Source organism: Microtus ochrogaster, assembly GCF_000317375.1.
Source record: "Microtus ochrogaster isolate Prairie Vole_2 chromosome 6 unlocalized genomic scaffold, MicOch1.0 chr6_random_2, whole genome shotgun sequence".
NCBI lineage: Eukaryota > Metazoa > Chordata > Mammalia > Rodentia > Cricetidae > Microtus > Microtus ochrogaster.
Window position 1 is genome coordinate 12,685,541 of NW_004949095.1, and position 19,026 is coordinate 12,704,566.

The 19,026-nt window shown below is 41.2% G+C and overlaps 1 pseudogene; it reads right to left on the minus strand.

The window, feature by feature from the left end:
* Positions 1-13,351: 13,351 nt before the first annotated feature.
* Positions 13,352-13,867, minus strand: LOC101995191 (annotated as a pseudogene).
* Positions 13,868-19,026: the final 5,159 nt, after the last annotated feature.

The following is a 19,026-nucleotide window of genomic DNA, read 5'->3' on the forward strand; positions in this document are numbered from 1 at the left end:
TTCTGACATCTGGTGTGGTGCTGTCTTGGACTGTGTGGTGAGTTTGTACTGATAGGGTACCTTGTTTCGTTTTAGGAACCCTTTAAAAAGCTCCCAGTCACGTCTCTGACCCCTGGTCCAGCCTTCAGTGCAGCCCTTGCTGTATGGCATGCACCGGGCTAAGCATTCCCAGCCATGTGTTCCCTAATCCTCAAGCGTCTCTCTGAGAGAGTCAATGTTAGCCATGGGTCACATATGAAGAAAGAGAGTTCTGAGTCATTCCGCAAGTTAGTAGTAGAATCAATCAATATTCAAACCCTGATGTATCAGACTCCTGAACCCACAGTTACTGTGTGAGTCCATATTGCCTTTAGAAGTAGCAACAGACCTTTTGTCTTACAGATTTCCATGGGTTTCACACTGAAATGCTACTTCTGGGGCCATTTGATTCTCTTGATCTGCTTTGTCTAGATTTGTTTCTTTGAGTCAGGGTCTTAATTATGCCAGACTAGCCTCACAATCCTTATGTTACTGAGGATAACCTTAAACTTCTAATCATCCCGACTCTACCTCCTGAGTGCTGATATTGAAGGCATACATCAAATCTTGGTTTTGAGTGGTGCTGGAAATAGAATCCAGGGCTTTGCTCAGTAAGGACTCTGCAAACTGAGCACCATTCCCAGCCCTGTGCCTCTACACTTGGAAAGTGTACCACCTTGTACCACCTTGGAGGTATGAGGTCATGTGTGTCACATGTCTATGTTCCCATCCTCTCCCTCTCCTCTTGTGCCACTGATATAGTGCTGACTGCTAGGTTCTCCCTTACAGTTTGTCTGAACCACACTGTGTCGACATGAGTTTTCCTGGAGAAGCTTTTTTTTTTCACTCTTAAGAAATTTCCCTTGTGAGCATTTAAAAGAGTAAAATTTCCCAAGTAGAAATTAAAATACTATTCGTGTTTTGAGTTAGGAAAGTCCATCCATAACTACAATTTAACACGTCAAAGTCTTTGTATGTTTGGGGGTGGGGAATCAAGGGTCTACCTCACTAGGAGAATACTTGTCTCGGATGTGTGAGAGCCTGAGTTCTACCCCAGACACTCCAGAAAAGGGGAAAAAAAGTGAGAATAACTCAAAGCCTTGCTCTCACAAGCGCCCATGTCTCTGAGAACATTTTTCTGTTTTTGCAATAGAAAGGTGTTCATTGTTCGCAATTTAAGCCCATCAAATTATCCTGATGACAGAAATAAGGGATCGGTAATTTAAAACACACCAGCTGGGAAACTAAGGAGAAACAAACTGAAAAGCAACCTAATTTCCCGTAGCTATCATGTTTTCTTAACGATGGTGCCATTTTACCTGGAAGAATTTGGTCTTGGAATGTTAAAAATTAATATCACAGTGATATAGAGCTCAGAACTAGAGACAGGTTGCCAATTTCTTCACAATACTCATGGAGAGATTGCTGAATTCCACCCCCCAAAACCCAGTAATTTGATTTTTGTCATCTCTGAACTGAGAGAATGTGTCATTTTTATGAGTGGAATAACAAATGCCCACAAAAAATAAGAAAAAGAATAAACATCCCTTGCATTTGGTATACTGGCTAGCAGCAAGGATATTAAAGGAAACAAAGCAATACATGTTAAAACCAACACTTCATGAAATTAGGTGTCTCAGATATGTTCTTTTACTTAAAGATAGATAGCAATTGGCACAATGCTAGGTTATAAAGAGAGTAGATTTTCTATTTTTAGAATATTAATATTCTTAGCTTAAACTGAATCATAGTTTCTCTGAAGAAGTTAATTAATGAGTTAGTTCATAATTGCTAAGAGTGCTTTTTTTTGAGACAGGCCTTCTCTATACTTTTGGAGTCTGTCCTGGATGGAACTAGCTCTTGTAGACCAGGCTGGCCTTGAACTCACAGAGATCTACGTGCCTCTGCCTCCTGAGTGCTGGAGAGTGCTTTGTAAAAGAAGTGGACATTTCATTGAATAGTTAACTAGACTGACTGGGTGGTCCTATACATTTTCAAAATTTGCTTTGCTGTTATAGAAAAGAACAGCTTCAGTAGATTTGACTTACAGAAATAGGAGGATAAGGAGGAGAATTATATAATGTTTGGAAATTGTTTATTGGTTTCCAAAATAGAGAGAATATTTATTCTCATAAGTCTTGGACTGCTAAATTCTTACTAGATGCAGTCTTCAGATTGCAATGCAGATGGGCATTGCTTTCCCCAAAGAATACATTTATTGTTTTGAGAACATAACACAAACTTCTTGGAAGGAGCGGCGCTGGGTGGTTTCTCTGCTGTACACAATTGGGTTATGCTGAGTTTATAAACACAATAGATATTTCATTCTATTTTACTGGTATTTATGTCTTGTCTATGCTAGAACCTGAGAAAGACACAAAGTCCATATTCCTCTCCAAACTCCAAAGAGACAACATCTGGTAGGGACACTTTATTTATAGCTCGTGCTGTTTGCCTTTTCCTGTGAACACACACACCAAACCTTCATTTTATTGGAAGAACTCTGAAGTCAACCAGATGAGAAAAACTGGTGGCCTCGGAGAGTTTATAGACTCTAGTACACAACAGCTAGTTACTGTAGGAGCCAGGATGAGATTCAGCCTTCTAATAGAAGCCAGAGAACACTGGCACTCTAAGGGGGTAGACTCTAACTCGGATTGACAAATTACTCACGTAGCCTTGAATCAATCACTACTTTTGGTGCCGCAGTTTCCCCAAACCTACAATGATGGGGTTGAAATAAATGATCTCTAACAGCCTCCCTAATTCTAAGGTTTCAGTATTCTCCTGAGAGGCAGTGTGCCAAATCAGAAGCACGATCATTCGGTGAGGGTCCCGGGCATTGTCTTCTTTGTCTTACTGTGTTTGTACCCCACACCCCTGCTTTTTCTATAAATCCACTGGAAGTCTGTGTATCCATTCTGCTTTAGTTGCTTTCTTACAGATCAGTGCTTTCGCTATAGTCCTTAGCACCTCAGTTCTGTGGTTCCCAGTTGCTAGATCGCCTTTTCAAATATAAAGTCAGCTCCTTTGATCATACGAAGCTCATGGCATTGGCAAACTCTCTGGAGTCTCTTCAGCTCTAACAGAAATTGCCCTCTCAAGACCCATTGGAAGAACTTAAAGCCTCTTCCACTGAATCTTCCATGATCTCATTAAGGTCAACCAGTTGTGTACCCCACGAAGTGTTGGAAATTACAGGCGTATTAAGTTCAAGTCCAAGGAAATATAGTCCACTCTCAAATTAAATATCTTTCCACACATTGTTCATATCACTCTTCACCATCATTTTTCACCACTTTTCCTATCCTGGAAGTGGAACTGTGCCCAAGTCCCTGACACATCGCACCCCTCATCTTCAGTATCATTGAAGAGCTATAAAAGTATGTGCTGCTTCATGTCCATCCCATCGTGGACACACAGTCACTTCTCTCTGGCTGCTGTGTGCATGTGTGTGCTGGGTAAAAGAACCTTAAACTTTAATATTTTCTTCCAAAGACTCCCAAGTTTATTGAGTGACCAGAAACATTATTCAGAACTAACAATGTTTTCATTGAAAGGTCATTACTCTCACAATGCTAAGAGTTGAGCAATCATCAAAAACCAGCCACTTACTGAATACCTCCAATAACTCCTGTTCGGCAGCTACCCTGGTAGTACTGGATGGTTTCCTGTGAGATGAACAAGCCAGCGTTTTCATTTACATTCTCTTTTGAATTTCCTTTAGGTAACAAGTGGGGTGGTCTGTGGCTGCCATAAAGCCAGACAGTCTTTTCTTTTTTTCCTCCCATGCAATAAATGTACAGGAAGGTATGTGTTTCCATTCACATTAAAGGCAAAATTGCAAAGGCTATCAGCCAATTTCTATTACAAACTCGAGAAGGCCAGGAACATGTTCTACTGTCGCTCACTCCGTATTTACACCCTATCCTAAAATTTTGATGTTAGACGAGCGTCTGCGGCAATTTGAGTCAGTTAAATTAGCCATGTCTAGCACTTAAAATGCCTTCCGTTGTACTCTTATGGTTACATAAACCAAGGGCTTATTTAGTAATACTCAAAACCACGGAGTGCAGTAGACAGGGCACTGAGGCCGTCTGTTCACACATAGTAATGGGACATACGAGTGTGTGCGTGTGTGTGTGTGTGCGTGTGTGTGTGTGTGTGTGTGTGTGTGTGTGTGTGTGCGCCCATATGCAGATGCATCTGGATGGGAACTTCTGGGTCTGGAGAGGAGCCTGTTGAAACTATTGAAAATATTACACAGTGTACAGAGTGTCTCCCAAGTCTGGCAGGACCTCTTATGCCCCAACAAGAAAACATTGTATCTCCCCAGAGTCCTTGACTTCTGAGAGATTTCCTGATGGCTCTGTTTAAATTTGATCTGACCTTTGACTTTCAGACTGAGGTCAGAAGACATTTCTTTGGTGAAACCTTTTCCGGCATATCCAGAGGCTAGACATAACTAACAACTTCCTTCTCTGTGGATACTGGAATCCACACACTATGGCAAGCCTTACAGTAGATGTGGCTCAAGTTTTCTGTCAAGAGAGCTAAGAATTTGAGAGCAGCAATTCTGCTCAGAAATATTTTTAAACTAAATTTATTTTACATTCAGACAGCTGTTTTCCCTCCTCTACCTCCCCTTGAACCCCCCCACTCCCCACATCTACTCCTCTTCTGTTTCAGAAATATTTTGAGGTTGATGGACACTCATGTTTTTAATATTTTTTGTTTAGTGTACAAAATATTAGCTATTATCATAGAAATTTTGCTTATTGATTTCAAGACATGGATTCTCTCTGTAGCCCTGGCTGTCTTGGAACTCACAGATCTGCCTGCTTCTGCTTCTCAAATGCTGGTATTGAAGGTATAGGCCACCACTACCAACCATTATAGCATTTGTAAAGATTGTGTTTTGATAGATTCTCAAGTGCTCTTTAAAAAGACCAGGTAGCAACTAGGCAAGAATCTGAGTTTCACAGACAGACATGGTTTCAAATCATGTTCAGTGAGGCAAGCTCTGCTGTCTTGAGCAAAATACTCGGTCCATTACCTTGCATGTAAAGTGGAAATAAAACTCCCTGGTTCCATAAGATCTTTTGACAAGTACAAAAAGACTCGCAGACACTCCAAGATCCATCCCCTTTTTCATATAAAAACTGATACCTACCAGAAACAGTCAACATACTCATGAACTTTAACCTAGATCACCCTAGTAACCTAAAATCTCCTCTTCTTCTTTCTAAACAGGTTAGTTCTTTGACCTAGGGCCTTGGGGAACCTTGACATCAGTCAGACAACATCACTGAAGATGTTCATACAAACCATAGGTAGAGTCGACGATCTAGGAGCTATTTAAAGTGTCTTTTTTTCATGTATAAAATTAATTCAGATGACTTCATTTATCCAACATTTATTGTGTGCTTACTATAATCTTTCCAGCTGTACCAGATACAAAAATTTGCAGGGTGGGTGGTGACGGCACCTCTAATTCCAGCACTTGGGAGGCAGAGGCCAGAGGATCTCTTGTGAGTTCAAGGCCAAGCTGGTCTATATACTAGTTATAGGATAGCCAGGGTTATACAAAGAAACCCTGTCTTGGAAAACATACAAACATACAAATAACAAAACAGCATATAACCAAAATTACAACCTGATAAGTATGAAGCAAAGAAGAACTGAGATTACAAGTACCTTTCTTATTATAACTTTTATGATTCAGTATCTAAACTTCTAGGGGAATGTAAAATTAATCATCAAATTGCAAATTTCTAGGTCCTTCTTTTTATTTATTTATATCTGTTTTGTTTTATAATTTTGGTTTTGTATATGCATGTGTGCATGTGTATGTACATACTTATGTGTTTTGTTTTTTTTTTAAAGCCCATATATTAACCTCTGTTCTGTTTCTTCCTGGTGAGTGCCTGGCCTTCTCTCCACAGTACAGTTTGTACCCCTTGTCTATGTAATTATAAGTTGATTAACCTGTAACATTCTTCAACCCCATTCATCACCCCAAGCACAGCTTCCCCTTGTTTAACATGACCCATCAAGGGGAAATGATCTTTAAGAATTTTTAGGTCTGGAATATTTTGGTTTCTTTAATCTTGCCAGTAAAGAAGGACAGACTATGTTCCCTACAGTTCTTTTTTATTCCAAATTTGATTTTCTATGCTTGGTTATCATAATTGCTGTTTTTAGCTTGCCCTGGTATCGGAGTTCCAAACAGAAGAAGCTGGGGTGCAGGCCATGCATTACATGAAAAGGAAACTGTTTTGAAAAGGCTTTGAAGTGTTGAAGAGAAATATTGCATTAAGAAAATTCCAACCAAAGGGAAGAATCCTGCTGCTGGACAAGCCGCGGATGTGCAGATGGAATTACCAAGCGTCAGTCAAGCAGAGAATATGGCCGATCGTACAGATCGATATGTCATGTGTCTCCACACAGGGGCATGGACCAAGAAGTTGTCAGCAACTGTTGTTCTCTCCAAAGAGAACAAATTGTCCATGTCACACAGCCCACATACTTCAGTTCAATCTGCACTTCTATGAACCAAGCTGTTTACAAGTCTCCATGAAAAAAGATGATTCCACAGGCACAAATTGACTCAAACTATGTGTGTTTTTGGCTGAATTAGTGAGAAGGCAGAGAGAAAGTTCCTCTAACATTTTAGCTCTTTTTTTTTTAAATCTCCCATATTTTAATATGACAGTCTATAAACCATAATAATCCAGCGTGCTGTGTATTACCTCACGGCTTATTACAATTAGACTGTGTGTGAGTTGCTTGGCCTCAGAGAACACTAAGGCCAAAGAATAGCAGGGAGTCATTTGGGTGACTGTGTGCACAAGCCAGTCCACCTTTGGAGTGTTAGAGAGAGGTGTTATTTCTCAGAGATAAGGGAACAAAGAAGCCTTAATATCCGGCTCAGCCAGGGCAGGAAATTGCCTACTTCCTGAGCCAGTGTGGTTGAGGCTGTGGGATGGGAGCCAGATACTGGAGGGAGGAGACAGTCAGTGAGTGCTGGAAACCTCCTGGTTTTATTGTCAGGCACATGGTTTTCTATCACAATGTCAAAAGCTCATTTTGTCTCTAGCACTGGGAGATGCTTGGCAAAGCCTTAATGACAATAAAGTATGCATATAAATGTCATGGACGGTCATTACTTTTCATAAATGGCCATTTGTTCTCAGACGGCTTTGCTTTCTATGACCGAGCCTCCCCCTCTGTAGTACGTGTCAGCATTCTAATTTCAAAGACTATCAATTATCTTGTTAATTCTAAATTCTATTTTAAAGGTGTAAAATAGCAGGCTGACCTTCCGTCCTTGGCCCTAATTATATACTTGTGTTTTTATAGACCTCATCCAACCCACTGACATTGACAAACTAGTTTGCAAAGCTGTTAACCTTTCTTGTTTTCTTTTCCTCATTTGTAAATCAGAAGTGTCAAACTAGATGATTGTAGAAGTTTGAATTCTAATGAAAAGTGGCAGAAGTTCCATCAAGGACAATGAAAACTGGCAAAGAAATCTTTAGAATCTGAGGGCTGAGTTTATCTCTCTACCTCTAGTGATATGATGACTGATATGGGGATAATCTCTGAAATCCTCAGACTAGTTTCAACATTTGTCATTCTAGTAGACTTGCACTGTAGGCTTATTATAGGATTAAACAGCATAGAACATTGACTGGTGGACATGTATTTAGTGAATTGTCTTGATAGGGCTATGTGGACTTAATGTCAGGGGCCACCTTTTTGGGGTGACTACTGCCATGGTCCTAGCCACAGCGGGTTCATACATTCCAGGGTAGGGGCGTGGGGATTAGAAAAGTCTGGTAGGAGGAACAGAGATAAGAGAGAATCACAGAGACATAGGATAGTACCGGGAGGGCAACTCACTTGCATGCTATGTACTGAGTTCTGAGTTTGCCTGTGTTTAATTTTCCATACACTTTTCTACCCCAATGCAAAGAGGGGGGAAAGGCAAGAGACTGCTTTACATGATACAAAGGACAACTAGAACAGCTACTTGCTTCAATACTTTGAGATATCAAGCCATTAATTCATGAGAAAAGCATTCTGTTTTTTAGGCAGTAAAGCTACAATAGATCAAGTATTCTGAAGGCAGTCACTCCCTAGGTCAAACCTCTTAATTCAAAAGAAGGAGTGTAAGTATGCTTGAATTCTCTGACTTTTGGTTAGGGTGGAGTGGTTCTACCTGCATGGGCCATCTTGATGTCCAAAATACCACGTAACCATACCTTAGGTCAGGGTGTGTAGCCACAGTTGTTGTCAACAAGCTAAAACTCTCCAACCATCAGACAAGGTGGAATAGGCTCACACTTTTGGGCGTCCACAACTTAATATATTTTCCTAGCCTTTATTAGAAAGGACACAGGAAAAACAATGATTTTCAGGATGATTTAAAGATAGGTTGAATTTTGAGATGTTAAAAATCAGGGTGAGAAACACTCTGTATAGGAAAGAATGTTAGCAAAGGTATGGCTGGTCTAACAAAGTCTATGTGGGACTCTCTAACTCAAGCTACTGAAATTTTGTCTGTCAATCTAGTGACTATTTTTTTTCTCAAATGAGTGTATGTTATAAACAATGACTTTAATATTTTACTTTTATTGAAAATAGATTCTTTTCTCAAACAATATATCCTGAGTATAGTTTCCCTTTCCTCTACTCGTCCCAGTTCCTCCCCTCCTCCCCTTTCCTCTAGATCCACTCCCTTTCTGTCTCTCATTAGAAAAGAACAAGCTTCTAAGAGAAAACAACCAAACATGACAAAATAAAATGTAATAAGATGAAGCAAAAACTATCATATTGAAGTTCAACACAACAACCCAAAAAGAGTAAAAATGTCCCCAAAGCAGGCACAAGAGTCAGAGACCCATTCATCTCACACTCAGGAGTCCCGCAAAGGTACTAAGTTAATGGCTATAATATATATACAGGGGACCTGGTGTAGACCCATGTAGGTTCTGAGCTTGCTGCTTCAATCACTCTGAGCTCATATTCACCTTTGTTGTGGAACCATCTTTTTGTACAATGTGAATATGTATTACTCTCATTGTTAATAAAGAGCTGATTGGCCAATGGCTAGGCAGGACTTTTAGGGCAGAGAGAATGTTGGAGAGAAGAGGGTAGAGTCAGAGGAATCACCAACCTGATGGAGAGGATTCAGAAGAGGTGAAGGCCTTGGGACAGCACATAGATTTTTTTTTTAAAAAAAAAATGGGTTAAGTAGTAAGAACCAGTTAGTAATAAGCCTGAGCCATTGGCTAAGCATTTAGAATTAATAGTAAGTTTCTGAGTGGTTATTTGGCAGCAGCTGCCAGGACACAGAGAAACTCTGCCTAAATGTCTTTTTGGGTTGATTCAGAGAACCTTGTTCCCCTGGTGCTCTCCATCTCAACTAGCTCTTACAATCCCTCTACCCATCCTGAGCTCTGGATGAAAGGATTTGATGGATTCCTCCAATTTAGACTCTCTATCTCTATCTCTCTGCATAATGTCTGCCTGTGGTTCTCTGTATTGGTTCCCATATGCTGCTGGGGGAATCCTTTCTGATGACGACTGGGTAAGGCACTAATCTGAATATAGCAGAATATCATTAGGAATCATTTTATTGTTTATTTTTGTTTTGATCAGTAGTGTTTGGTTTTTTAACTTACATCCCTGGGCTATCTGATTCTTTGGTTCTTAGTTACCCAAGCAGTGTTGGGAATGGGCTCCTACTCATGGAGTGGGCCTCAGATTAAATCAGACATTGGTTGACTACTCCTACAAGTTCTGTGCCAGCATTGCCCTAGCATATTTTGCAGGCACAACAGATTATAGGTTAAAGGTTGTGCATCTGAGTTGGTGTCCATGTTTCTCTTGTGATAGCCTGCAGAGTATTTTTCTCTCCAAAGAGACTAGACCATCAGGGTGAAGGCTTCATGTAGGAAGCAGCTAAACTTCCCCATGTTCAGTGCATTGTGACAGTGTCACCATCAGCAATGGAGCCTGCTGTCAGTTTGCAGAAAGCAATCCTTTGTTTTAGCAACAACTTGGATTGCTTGGGGATTTCCACGGGAGACCCTTGGCCAACAAACTCAATTGATGTCTTAGGGACTGTATAGTTATTTGTCCCATTGCTGTGATAAAAAAAATACTCTAACTGAGCAAGGAGAGGGAGAGATTTTTCTTGCTTGTAGTTTGAGCGTGCAGTCCATCAAGGCAGGAAAGTCAGTTGAAGCTTTAGGAGGCTGTTGTATTGTAGTCACACATGATGTTTGTCCGTGCTTAGCTTGCTTTCCCTTTATTATGCACTGAAACCCTAACCCATGAAATGGTGCTTCTTGTATTTAGAGTAAGTCTTCCCACTTCTGCTAGCCTAATCCTTTAACCCCTTACAGACATGGCCAGATATTTGTCCCCAAAAGTCTATAGACTATCAAACCAACAACCAATAGCCACAACTCTCCTCTTCCTCTTGTGTCCATAGGATTATAGCTATCTCACAATGCAAAATGCATCCAACCCACATTCAAAAGACCCTGTAGTTTTTAATAGTCCCAGCACTGCTCAAAGTTTATGGACAAAGTTCCCTTCTGAGATTCAGGAAATCTCTTAACAGCATGCCACAATATCATTAAAAAAAAAAAAGCTACCTGCTACCAATATACAATAATACAGAATAAACATTCTCATTCCAAAAAGGAAAATGGGGGTACACCAAAGAGTGATCAGACCAAAGAAAAACCAAAGTCTCACAGAAAACACCAAATACTGCAGCTCTGACAAGCATCAGAGGCATGCTGTGTTCCGAAGAGCTTGAGTAGCACAGCCCTTCAGTGCCGTTACTTGTAGCAAATGCTCTCCTCAGCCAGCCCTACTCCATGCCAGGACATTTCCTGGTTCTGGCATTTCCAACATTCCGAGGCCTCCACTGCAATTTAGGCTTCACTGTAATCGCTGGATGCAATGACCTTCCACGGCCCTTACAGGATCTCTGACTCTGCCACACATTTCCTGGCCATAATAGCTCTCTGAGATGATAAAATAATCCTCCATGATCCCCTCAAACTTCTTTCTTTCGTACCTGCAAAACCAGCACCACAAGGATGACGTTGGCAAGTTCTGTCAGCTTAGGACAGACCCTAGCCCCTTTAGACCACAGCTGAAGCTGCCTCTGTGTCCTGACCCCCGGGAACACTTTCCTAGGTTTTAAGCAGGAAGTCTTTCAGTCTCTTAGTTTAAGAATTTTTCCTTTAAAATGAATTCATGTTTTCACAAGGTGGAGCCTCCAATGGGTGAGTTCTTGTTCTCAGGCACCTTCCCTATTGCTGGGAGCAAACTGCCAGGTTTCTCTTTAATGGCTGTCTTAATTAGGATCTGTATTGCTGCAGCAAAACACCATGACCAAAGGGCAAGTTAGGGAGGAAAGGGTTTATTAGGTTTACACTTGGGCCTTGTTGTTCATCACTGAAGGAAGTCAGGATAGGAACTCAAGCAGGGTGGGATCCTGGAGGAGGAGCTGATGCACAGGCCATGGAGGGGTGCTGCTTACTCAATCCACTTTGTTATAGAACCCAGGACCACCAGCCTAGGGATGGCACCACCCACCCCGGGCTGATCACTAAGTGAGAAAATGCCTTACAGATGGATCTCAAAGAGGCGTTTCTTCAGCTGAGGATCCTAACTGTGATAACTCTGACTGTGTCACTCAAAGTTGACACACACAACCACCCAGAACAATGGTCCAGTCTCCCTAAAAATACAGCTATTTCATCTTCTGCCTTCCCTTTGCTTGACACTTTGAACTTGCTCGTACATCTTCAGTCACCAAATTTCACATTCTTTTTTGTCTTTCTGTTCTACTTTTCTCTTTAAGTTAAATTTCACTCAAGTTCTCAGAACACAGGCAGAATGCCAACAGATTCTCTGTCAGAATACACTTGGCTTGTAGTCCAGTTTTGTCAGTGGCCGGTTTCACTCTGAAACTTCATGATTGGGTCTCTACCTCCGCATTTCTCTTGATTTTCTGGTCTTCCAAACTCCTACCAGAATACTCATTGGTCTCTTTTTACAGCATTCAAAGACTTTTCTAGCCAAAACCTTTAGTAGCCCTCCGATAAACCAGTTCCAAAGGCTTACAAACCACACAATGGCCAGGTTTATCATGGCTACCACCCCACTTTTCAGTACCACTTTTCTACATGGGTGAGTTGTCCTGCTGCTGTGTTGAAACACACTGGCAATGCAACTCGAGGGAGAAAGGGTTTGCTTCGTCTCGCTGTTCCCATGAACGTTCCACCATGGTAGCGCAGTTATGACAGCAGGAGCCGGTCACACAGCACCCACCATCAGGAAGCAGAGAGCAGTGAATGCCTCTGCTCAGTTACCTTTTTCCTTTGTGTATGGTCCAGGAAACCATGGTACCGTGCTGATAAAGAGGAGGACTTTCCACCTCAGTTAACTTAAAAATAGAGATTCCCTTAGATATATGGCCAGAGATTTGCCTTCAACCTGATCCTGGAGCTTGTCACGTTGACAGTCAATATTGATTATCACAGAGATCTCCTATCTCCATATAAAATCTTTTTTATTCTTTATTTCCTGTTCATTATAAACTGCAACATGTATATATAATTTATACAAATAGTACTCTATTAACAAATACTTAGGTAATTAACATATTTTATCTTTATAATCAAGTTTATAGGAAGTATCCTTGAATAATCATATATGCATATATTATCAAAAACATGCAGATGTGAAGATACCCACATATATATGTGAATATATCTATATACTGTATTTCTAACTAGAATACTTATTAAGAAGAATGTGTATTTGTGATTAAAGTTTTAAAATATTTTAAGTGACACATACTTTTGTACATATGTGTAGGATATGGTATAATATAATAATTTATTTCACTGCTATTTTTGCTTTTATTACTTATATACCTGATCATCCAGATCTCATCATTTCAGAAGGTGTCGGTTTAGGAACTGAAAGGTATAGACAGCTTAGAGGCTGAGTCTATGCACATAGCAGACTCTGCTTACATGATGGAAAAGGACTAGGAAATAAAAAATTGGACAGGGACTATGAGCCAAATTTTAAAGGCCTGTTCCCAGTAGCATACTTCTGCCAGCTCTACTCCACCTTTAAGGCTCCACAGCATCTCCAACATCATTCTAAATGCCGTGAGCAAGCAAGCATTGAAACCTAAGTGTGTGCGGGACAGTTCCCATTCAAACCATAGCAGTAGCACTGAAAAATTATACATATATGGATCTATTTCTAAGTTCTCTATTATTTTTTTTATGGTGAAAAAGTGTATATTTAGAATTAGCCGGCTGGGCTCAGTTTAGATGATTCCAATCTTGTTGGCAACATCCAGAGCATCATAATCAGGAGCCAACCTAACATACGCCTTCTTCTCTCCATCGGGCCTTATGAGGGTGTTGACTTTGGCCACATCGATGTCATAGAGTTTCTTCACAGCCTGTTTGATCTGGTGCTTGTTGGCCTTGATGTCCACAATGAACACAAGTGTGTTGTTGTCTTCTATCTTCTTCATGGCTGATTCGGTGGTCAGGGGGAATTTGATGATGGCATAGTGGTCAAGCTTATTCCTCCTGGGCACGCTCTTCCGGGGGTATTTAGGCTGCCTTCGTAGCCGCAGGGTCTTGGGACACTGAAAGGTGGGCGATGTGCGGATCTTCTTCTTTTTGTGGCTGTGGACACCTTTCAGCACTGCCTTCTTGGCGTTCAAGGCCTTCGCTTTAGCTTCGGCTTTGGGAGGGGCAGGAGCTTCCTTCTTCGCTTTCGGCACCATCTTGACGAAAAAAGCTAAGTTCTCTATTATTATCTAAAAATAATATCCCAAGCAGCCAGAGCAAACCTTAGCTAAAAGAACAAACTTGGAGGTATAAAAACAGCTGACTTTGAAACATACTATAAAGTCAATAGTCACCAAAATTAAAAAGGTCAGATCATCGTCATAATGTGTAGTAGTATGAGCGGCGGGGCTGTGTCCCCAGCACCCCAGCCGCCTACTAGCTTATGCCCGAAATAACAACACACAAACTGTATTCATTTAAACTGCTTGGCCCATTTCTATCTAGCCTCTTCTAGGCTAACTCTCGCACCTGGACTAGCCCATTTCTAATAATCTGCTGTAGCCCACAAGGTGGCTTACCAGGGAGATTCTAGCCTATGTCCATCCTAGGTCGGAGCTTCATCGCGTGTGCCCCCAAGAGCTATGGCATCTCTCTGAGGCATCTGCCCCCGAGAGAGCAGTCGAGTCTGAGCTCACTTCCTCTTCCTCCCAGCATTCTGTTCTGTTTACTCCTCCCACCTATGTTTTAACCTATGAGGGCCAGCCAAGCAGTTTCTTTATTTTTTTAACCAATGACCTTCCTCCATCAATAATGAAAGATCATTGGCTAGTAAAATTTAAAATATAAATGTATAATATCTACCCACAGATACACACACATTCACGCAAGCTAAAATAAATAAATGAAAAATATAAATAAATAAATAAGTATTTTGAAAAAAGAAACTAGGATGATTGTTTGAACAGAGTGGAATGGAATGTATAAGTGGAGAAATAAATAGAATGCATCTATACTAAAATCACTAACTTTGGCTACTATCTGTCTCAGTCAGTGCAGTGCTTGCCTTGCATGCACAAAACCTGGGGGTTGATCTCAAGCATCACAGAGATGTGGATGTACTAAGGTGTGCCTTTAATCCCAGCACTTGAGAGGTGGAGGCTGGAGGATCAAGGTCATCCTCAACTACACAGTAATTTTAAGATCTGCCTGGCTTACATAAAGCCCTGTCTCAAATGGAAGGAAGGAAGGAAGGAAGGAAGGAAGGAAGGAAGGAAGGGAGGGAAAGAAAAAAAGGAAGAAAGAAAATGGATAAGGGGAGAAAGGAAAAGAAAGGCAGAAGGAAGAAAAGGAAAGGAAAGGAAGAAAAGAAAGAAAAAGAGAGAACAGAGGGAAGAAGAGGGGAGGGGAGGAGAAAAGAGGGAAGGGGAGGGGAGGAGAAGAAAGAGGAATCACCAAGGGAAAGCAATATTCCATCTAATGGAAGAGGACTCTAGATGTGGTGTGTGTGTGTGTGTGTGTGTGTGTGTGTGTGTGTGTGTGTGTGCGCGCGCGCACGCCCGCGTTGGTGATCAAAGCAGGTCTTGTCCAGGCTGAAGCACACACTGCACCATTACACACAACTTCCTCTGGCCCAATCTTTCTCACGAAGGTTTGTGGATCTTGAGTGTGTTTGGTGTGTGTGTATTTTTCTTTTAACATTTTACTGATTTCCTATTAGCCATCATTCATTAAACTTTCAATGACTATATCTTGTTCATTGTCAGCTATTTCATCTGATAAGCCATAAATTTACTTAGAAGCCTTTCCTACAGATTGATACATCTATTCTTTGTTTTTTTTTTCTTCCTTGATTTGATCCTAGACAGACAGGAGAGACCAATACATGCATGCATATGAGAAAGAGAGAGAGAGAGAGAGAGAGAGAGAGAGAGAGAGAGAGAGAGAGAGAGAGAGAGAGGGCGCTGAAAACAGTAGAACATGCATAAGTAGTATCTGAAAGCAAACATAAGTTGTTAGGGTCTCCATACTGTTTGGACTATGTCTCTTTAAGACATCAGTACTCTTGTCAAGCTTACTCATTTGGAGAAAGAAATCACTTCTTCAGATGAGACTATAAACACTTGTCAGCCACACTTTTACTCTGTATGGTTTATCTTGTGGTATCATAGTTTTCAAGTCCAAATTGGAAGGTGGCTTTTTCTGAGATTCCAGCCCTAGTCACAAAGAACAAACTCAAAAAACATGATTAGCAGAGCCACATCAGATGCATATTTTGTTCATAAATGTCAACCATGCAGGCCACACTGATGCCATGAGGAATGCAGCATAGAGTGGAAGAGCTCACCCACCCTCAGTGACTGTGTGAGCCCAGTGGCATGTGAGGGAAGGACTCGCTAGTTTTGTTTTCTTCTGGTGGTCTAGGTTCCTCTGCTGACACTTTGTACATTCCTGGCCTGGGACTTGTTCCCAGACAGACAGGATGCCATCATAAAGATGCACTTGTAGTTGGAAGGTTATTCTTTAAATCCCATCAAAACCCATCGAGCTACAAGTACCATGTCTGTTGTTTGTTTGACAAAATCTTGCTCTGTAGCCAGGCTGACCTGGAATTTACCTTGTAAGGTTCTGGTGTTAAAATTATGACCCTCTTCCTGGTTCATCCACTAGTACTGGGGTCATATGCATGAGCCATCATGTTCAATTAATCATTACCCCTCCTCTCGAAGATTCTCATGGGACAGGATCTGTTAGCTAAGGAGATAAGCAAAAATCAAGACACACTGTGTAAACCTTCACGACAAGCACTATGATGAAGACATGCACTTGCTCTATAGATGAGTCTTAAGTCAAGTGTCCTAGAGTCAGTGGGGTGGGGGGTGCAGGAGGAGGAAGTTGATACGTTATAGCAGATAGGAATGGCACAGGCAAAAAGTCTTCAACACAAATTTTGAATTAATTTGTAAAAACCAAGGCATTTGCTATAGCTTAAAACTTAAATATAAGAAGAATTAGAAGAATCAAAGAGGTTGGGAAAGAAATCTGGACTTGATCTTTTATTACAAAAACAAACAAACAAACAAAACCCATCTGATTTGGTTGTCTTGTGATCTTGGCTAGGATCTAACCTCAGCGATTGGAGATTTCTACCCACACACCAGTGTTGGGACTTAAGATCAACTCTGTAATTTAACCCTGCTTTGGTTTCCCACTGAGGATGCCAAACCATGTCTCACATTTCCAGATGAATGCTGTTACTTGCTCTTTCCCATTCTGCTAGCTATGCGCCCCCATTCCTCATTTGCTGTATAGTCCAAACTCCTGTGGGTGAATCTGGCTCTTTCATTGCTCTGCGTTTCAAGATGGTGGCCAATCTAAAGAGTTGTCAAGCGCCGACAGTTGGAAGGTAGACTTACTGGGTTGTGAAGTTTCTGTGGAAAATTTAAAACACACCATGCTTACCACAGTGCCAGGGCTGATTAATGCAATTTATTGCTAAGCCTCAGGGGACACCTGCAGGCTTTTACCTTCGGTCTAGAACCTCTGGCCCGAGGGAAGGTGTAATGCCATGTTAGTTCCGCACTCTTTCTATTAGAGTTTGCTCAAAGTCGCCGACACCAGATGTGTTACAAACGAACGTTAATTCTCCCCCGGCATCTGGATCACATGGACGACGAGGGGCAAGATTTATGCCCTGCTGAAGCATTCCCCGGTTTTTAGCACAGAAGTGATTGAACTCCAGATGTTAACAAGATGCAGAGACCTTTTAGCGTGATTAAAAACATGATTTCTTGTTTTGCTCATGACAAAAACCATTGGATTAACTTATTAGAAGTGGAGCTGCCGTCCTGCTCATTGGAAGCCGTGTCTACTTTCGCTATTGAAGCTTGTCGTCGAAAGAAAGACTCACCAACTCCTAAAACCAACAGTTTTCAAGGTCCCTCTCCTAATGCAGGGGTAACGATAGATTCTCTGAGCACTGTGGAGATTAGCAGAGCCTAGGAAGCAGGGTCTTTCACTTGTCTTAAAGACATGAAACCTTACAGCTAGGATAGTTAGCTCAACAGTGATCACCTGACATGCCCTCTACCTTCAGTTGGGGTGGAAGAAAACAGTCTTCTTTTAGAACTGGGGAACCAAGGTCAGATCTTTGATCCTAAACCGGGAAACACAAGCAAACACAAAGTTCAATACTATATAGCATTTCCTAAACAGTGAGATGTATTTTGACCTGGGCCCAGGGACCGAGGCTGTAACGCCGGCATTTGGGAGGTAAGATGTAGCGGCTTATAATGAACTCAGTCAGAGATTGTAATAATATATATAGCTTTAATTGGGAAATAGATTTACAGAACCAGAAGTTCCAGCGAAGAACAGGAAAGCAGAAGGGGAAGCGGGGTAGCACGCCCGCAATCTTTATAAGTAAAAAATATCCTTGGGGGACCCCGCCCCCTGCAAGCAAGGTGATTGGCTGAGTCTCCCCTACAGTAAGACACAAAAGTGATGGAGCCACAGAGAGAAGACAAAATACAAAAGATTGACTCTTGCAACAACTGTCTTTTCTAAATACTTGGACTACATCTTATATGCAGCATAAACATTGGACACATTTTTGTATTAAGATTATTATTAAAACAAAAAGTTAGTTACTGGATGTGACTATCATCCAAGGAGAAGAATTTGGCAAAGCTATAGGGCAGGAGTGGGGAGAAAACAAAGAAAATTCAGTTTTATGTGGAAGGAGTTGTAGTTTCCCCAACACCATATTCAAAGTTCCTTCAAAATAAAGGCCTCTAAGTGAGTCTTTTTACAGAGTAATGTCAGTTTATAAATTATCATTTCTATGTTTGTCACCTTGGTGATGTTTTTTTACAGCACATATGAGTGGTAGCTGCTTCACTGGAAGGGGTTTTGTTTTGCAGCATTAAAAAAAAAACTTTAAGTACAAAGTCTGCCTTTTACTTTAAAAATATTTGCATTAAATTAATAGTTCTTATGCCAATTAATCATCTTAGAAAAAAAGGAACTACATTAAATTTTCATTATCCAAAAATTCTTAAGCAGTGTCCCCGTTTCCTTTCCGATTGCTGTAATAAAACACCCTGGCAAAGGCGCTTGAAGAAAGGGTTTATTTGGGTTACAGTTACAGGTTACAATCAATCTTGGGGAAATCAGGGTGAGGAGAACTTGAAGCAGGTAGCTACACCCACAGTAAAGATCAGGGAGCCAGCTACTACACTAGGCTTCTCAGACCATTCCTGCATGCGTGCCAGCTACTACATCAGGTTACCCAGACCACTCCTGCATGCGTGCCAGCTACTATACCAGGTTACCCAGACCACTCCTGCATGCGTGCCAGCTACTACACCAGGTTACC